We start from the raw sequence: 6,124 nt of genomic DNA, 5'->3' as shown, positions 1-6,124 counted from the left end.
ATAACTAAATAGCCTTTACTCCTTTTGATAGGAGACAAAAAATCACCTAAAGAAAATTAGCTAGATTTGTTTACATTTCTAATGAGGATGATTAAAGAATAATTTGAAAGATAGCTTTTTAAAACATGAAGTAGGAATTGGTAATTCACTATAGTAATTAGTGATAAGATTAGTAATATGAAATGCAAAAACCTAATTTCATATACACAAAAGGAATGTAACAAGAATCAAAGTAGATGGTTATTGGGAAAATATATTCCAATCTTTCTGGAAAATAATTCCTACATATTTATGGGCAGGAAAGATTCACAATCAGGAAACAGCTTAAAAAATAATACAGAGCTGTGTTATTAGTTGTGAAGTCATGTCCGACCCATCGCGATCCCATTAACAACATTCCTCCAGGCCTTCCTGTCCATTACCATCCTCTGGAGTCCATTTAAGTTCATGCCGACTGCTTTGGTGACTCCATCCACTCACCTCATTCTCTGTCATCCCTTTCTTCTTTTGCTCTCAATCTTTCCCAGAATTAGGTTCTTCTCCAGTGAGTCCTTCCTTCTTATTAGGTGGCCAAAACATTTGAGTTTCATCTTCAGGATTTGGCCTTCTAAAGAGCAGTCAGGGTTGATCTCCTCTTAGGACTGACCGGTTTGATTGCCTTGGTGGTTTTCAAAAGTTTTTACTACCTATTTTGTGGGTGTGGTCTGTTTTGTGGGAGTGGCTCAGCGGTCATGTGACTGGGTAGGAGTGGCTTGGCAGTCATGTGACCAGGTGGGAGTGGACAAGTTGATGTCACTGAATTGTTTGCTCCAATGAATGAACTACAAAAAGAAAATATAAAAAAGGAAATTTATTATTTTATGCACTTACTACTTAAATAAGAATAAAATAAGTACACAAAACGATAAAAGAGCTACTTACAGGAGGAAGATTACTGTTCTTGCCTGTCTTCAATATCACAGACCACCTTGTTCCAATGAATGGCCTGCACAAAGCAGAGACACAGAAATGAACTCTTCAATTGTATGCACTGCATTAGGATGAAACCAGCACACAAAACAATAAAAGAGCTACTTACAGAAAGAAGATGACTGTCCTTGCTGGTCTTCAACACCACCACCTCACCACCTTGCTCCAATGACCTGCACAAAGAAGAGACACAGAAAGAAAGACTTTAATTGTATGCACTTACACCTTACATAAGTACATAAGAATAACATAATGAAAGAGATATACTCAAGTATTTACTTGTGTTATTGGTTTTGTGGTTGAAGATGTTTCCAAATTCTTCTTAGGCTTCCAGACTCCTCAGCTGCACTTTTCTTGGTCTTCACACGTGAATCATCATTTTGATATGGTAAGCTCTGAGCCATTTTTTGACTGTAGGAATTGGGTCCCATCTGTTAACAGGCATGCCAATAACACTTATTGTCATTAGATTGCTAATGTTTGGAACAGTTAGGCGGGTTCTTTGTTCTAAATATATGAAGTTCATTTTTTGAGAACCCCCTTTCCACCTCTGCTGAACTAATAGCAATTGTCCTGACAATATCTCTAGCTTTGATACTGTCAGGAATATTGTAGGTGTTTGAATCTTTGATCACATTTTCCAGAAAATCTCTGTAGTCGTTCAATCAATTTGATAATTAAAAATTTCACCAAAGTCAGTCAATCCTGCCTCTGCTTCTGCCCATGGAACGACTACATCTTCAATGTTCCAGTAATCTGGCTCCAAATATGTGAGAAATTGTAATTTGTTTGCATCTGGCAATTGGCTACCTGAATTTAGATGTTTGCAATTCATCAGCCTTTTCTTCAAATTGGTAATGATGCTTGCCAAAAGATTTTCATGAGGAAGGGCAACAAATCGTTGATTTGGAACTAATGTTATGTTTTTGAAGGCTTCTGAAGCTAGCATTCCGTCAACCTTTTTTTCATATGGGCCCTTTCCCCATCTAAGCATTTCAAATACTTTAATTGATCGCAGTACCAATTTTTCAGCCTTGATGATATCTGTGTTTCTCCCCTACAGGGCATTTGACAGAAGAGAAATCTCATTTAGAATATCAATCATGAGCGCCAAATCATTCAAAAAATTTAAATTTTCAAAACAGCAAGCCATGCCTGGGATTTTTTCATTGCCCAGAAAAAACTGATGTAGCGCTGGAAAAACATGCCACACAGCTATGGTTGACCTTAAATTACAGGCAGCCCATCTTGGTCCCAAAACTCTGCCAATCTTCACAATTTCAATGCCCAGTTCAGAGATTTGGAAAAAATTATTCTGGCTCTTGCAGGGTTTCTGGAAAGTGGTGTGTATCTTGTCAAGGAATATCTTGAAGTGGTTGACTTGTTTGATTTCTATTATCACATCATCCAGCAAAAATTGGAGGCAGTGGTTCAAGCAGTGCCAGATTACAATATTTGGGAAGTCTTGAGCTATTCTGGTGCTGACTCCAGATTTTCTCCCAAGCATAACACTGACACTATCAGAGCAGAATGCTATTAAATTCTTCTGCAGATATTCAGTGGTAACCCCAACTTTATGTAAGCTTCTCATCACTGAAGAACATATGGTCTCCACATCTTGTTTCTCCAATTCCACCAGCTCAACGAAAATGGTTGCTGGACATTCTGAAGCCTCAACTTTAATAAAAACTATCAGAACTGCTTTCATTGATAGCAATGAGGCTTATTAAACACACTTTTAGATTCTTTGCAATAATGCTGGCAAACATGGTGGTTTTAATTTCGTTTGCAATAAATTCAACTATTTTCACTGTGGATCTCCGTGAATGCAAGCCTACTCCTACATCTACTCCAATCGCAGTTAGCAAATCTACTTGCCCTTCGATGTCTGAGAATGGTTTGCATCTTTGTGCTAGATGTAAACAGTAAAAAATATTTTGCTACTACTTGGTAAATGTTTGTCAGTTGACTTATCTATGGATTTAATTAAAACATCCTACTCCTGTTGTTTACTGTTCTCTCTACAAATAAGGTGTGCTTTTAATTGAAAATGTTCCTTCAATTTTTTTCTGAGAGATGATTGCTGATTCTCCTTAGTTATCCCTGCTGCCTCAACCTCAAAATTTTTCCACTCTCTAGAAACATGAACACCTTTCTCTAATGAGAACACGTGTTTCGCAGAGTAATCAGAAGCTAACTTTTTGTCGGATACTGCCAGTCCATCATACTTGTCCTTAAAGTTTCTGTATTGCTACAAACTACAGCAGTCAAGAAGTTTTGAAATTTCAGTGGAGGAGATGGACTTGCTGCTTTCTCTGACTTCAAGTGATGGTGGTGGTCCTGGTGCTGGTGCTGGTGACTTGTGGATCAGCTGATTGCTCCTCTCTTGGTTTTTTGGAGAAGAAAGCGGTTATACTCTGTTGCCTCTTTTTCATCCTGTTAAATAATACTAACTGCAAAAGAAATAAAACAATATTGGACTCAATTGTGGTTGCAAGCTGAGTGTCAGGTCTCCAAAAGATGCCCTAAATAATTTACAAGCCTCAAGACAAAGTTCAAAAGAAATCCAATCATTTATTAGGAGCAACATTTTGGCGATACCTGCTGTGGAGTCAGATCTGATTTCCATTTAATGGTGGCTGATCTTTACCCTGTGTCTCCCCTCCTCTCAGTCTGTGTCATAAATCACACCACCAATGAAGTGCTGCAGCAGGTTGTAAATTTTTGTGCCTCATACACCTGCTGTAGAAATCTGAGATCCGATCCTGGTGGAAGGTATGCGTGGAATTCTCCCTGCCTCCCTTTCAATATCAACTTTACAAGTTGATATTCAGTTCCCCTCACCTCCCCAAAGTGATCTGTGTGGAACAAAAACATTTTGAGTACAAGTATATAATTTAGGGATGCGTCCCCCCCAGGCTTGCTTGGATTTTCTGCATGGAATTTTGCTACAAGGCGATCAGCCTGGATATTTCTACTTTTTACCCAAGATGCCTCTGATAAGGGCTAGCCCTTCCACATAATTAAATACTGGAGTTATCTCCTGTGCCACCTCAAATCAAGGACTTGTTGCACCTCATAATGGGTTTGGCCCCCTATGACCACAGGGCCCAGGGTACTGGTCTCAGAGTGGATCCAACCACCGGTTTTAAGAGGTTACTATGGAACACTGGGTATATCTTCCCCAGCAGTTGAGGCAGTTTCAATTGCACTGTGACTGGGTTGATGATCTTTACTATGGGGAATGGTCCCATGAACCTTGGCCCCAGTTTCTTGCAAGGGAGTTTTGACCTCAAATATTTTGTGGAAAGGTAAACCTTCTCTCTCACCCGGAATGGCTGTTGGGGATTGCAGTGTTTATCTGCCTGTTTCTTATAGGTTCATGCTGCTTTAGCCAGTGCTTTTTTGACATTTTCCCAGGTTGCTTTTAGCATTGAAATCCAATCAAGATGTGTTGGTTGTTTCAGAACCAGTGGTCTGCTAGCAATTTGGTTTTGAGTCTCATGGTTAGGTCGCTTGCTGGTTGGTTTTGCTGGTCACAGCATTGTTATCTGGTGGTCACTTGGGCAGCTATTTGAGTAGAGGGAATGATGGGATCCACAATCTGCTTCCATTCGTATTTGTACTGGGACATGCGGGAGAGAGTGTCAGCTAGAAAGTTCCTCTCCCCTGGAATGTGCTTTAGTACGAAGTCTAAACTGTTGAAGTATTGAGCCCATCGGACCTGTTTGGGTGAAAGTTTCTGCAGGGTCCTGAGAGCCTCCAGATTTTTGTGGTCAGTCCAGACCTTGAATGGTTTCTGGCCCCCTTCCAACAGGTTAGCAGTGCCCATCTCACTGTGAAAGCATCCTTTTCCCATGCGGCCCATCATCTCTCTGTGTCTGTGAGCTTGTGGGAGGTGTAGGCACAGGGTTGTAAGTTTCCTTGGTTGTTTCTTTGGAGCAGCACTGCTCCCACTGCCAGGTCACTGGTGTCTGCTTGGATCACAAAGGGTTGCTCAGGATCAGGATGCTTCAGCACTGGTTCCTTTGCAAACATTTCTTTTAGTGTTTTGAACACCTCTTGGCAGGTTAGGTCCCATTGTAAAGGTTGTCCTGGGCAAGGTTTTGTTCCTAGGCTTCCTGTCTTTAAGAAGTCTGTTCTGAAAAAATACACTAACTGATGCTCTAGTAAAGGAGGTAGCCTTCCAATGATTCTCCTAAATTCACGGACATGCTCTTTGATTGAGTGGCCCCTCTGTCTTAGGTCACTGAGCTCATCTTCCGCATACAGGTCCTCCTCTACCTCCTCAAATCTGGCCTCTGGCAGTTGTAGGAAGTCATCTACACCTTGCAGTTGGGAGGCTCTCTTTTTGTGGAGGGCTGCTAACCATTCCCTTGCTTCTACCTTTAGTCCCTCTGTAATGGTATTCACCATGGCTCTGGGGGATGGGTAGAGGTGACCATAGCATTCTTGGTGGATATCAGATGAATCAAGGAACAGAGCTAGCTGATCTGAGTCCGCATCAAATTTTCCCCTGAATTGGGGCGGGTAGTTCAGCCCTGCTCCTCCCACCTCCTGTCAGCCTCTTTATGCTTGCACTTGATATGGCTGGCCATCTTCCTCATCTCTAGTTCAGAGAGAACTATTTCCAGCTACTTAACCCAGGAAAACAGGAAAACAAAAGCAGGGCAATCAAAACCCATCAAAACCCATCAAGCTGCAGGAGCTCAGAAAGCAGCACACAACTTAACATATGAAAGCAGCCATGGAGTCACGTAAAAGGTGATTTGCTCACTTAAAAGCAACATATTGCATCACAAATAAAACATTTCCAAAAAGCAATAACATTTTTTATAATAAACATTTTCTGAAAACAATTTTTTAAAAATTCCCTAAAAACAATTAAAAAACATTTTCTATAAACAATAAATAAAAAAACATTCCCTAAATCAATTAAAAAAACATTTTCTGAAAACAATAAATAAAATATCCTTTAAAAACATTAAAAGCATAAAGGGAAAAAAAAACCAGTTACTTACCAGCAGGCAGAATCAGACACTCTTCGATGTGATGGATACAGGCAGCAGGCAGGCGACCAGGCAGCAGATCAGCTGCTCTGGAGGGACACAGAGACAACCCAGTCAGCTAGTCCTGCCTGGCATGGAGCTGAGGT

This window comes from Thamnophis sirtalis, unplaced genomic scaffold, assembly GCF_051295495.1.
Source record: "Thamnophis sirtalis isolate CommonGarterSnake01/CBP01778 unplaced genomic scaffold, rThaSir2_p1.2 scaffold_4, whole genome shotgun sequence".
Classification (NCBI taxonomy): domain Eukaryota; kingdom Metazoa; phylum Chordata; class Lepidosauria; order Squamata; family Natricidae; genus Thamnophis; species Thamnophis sirtalis.
The sequence above is the reverse complement of the archived record's forward strand: the minus strand, read 5'-3'. Positions refer to the sequence as shown.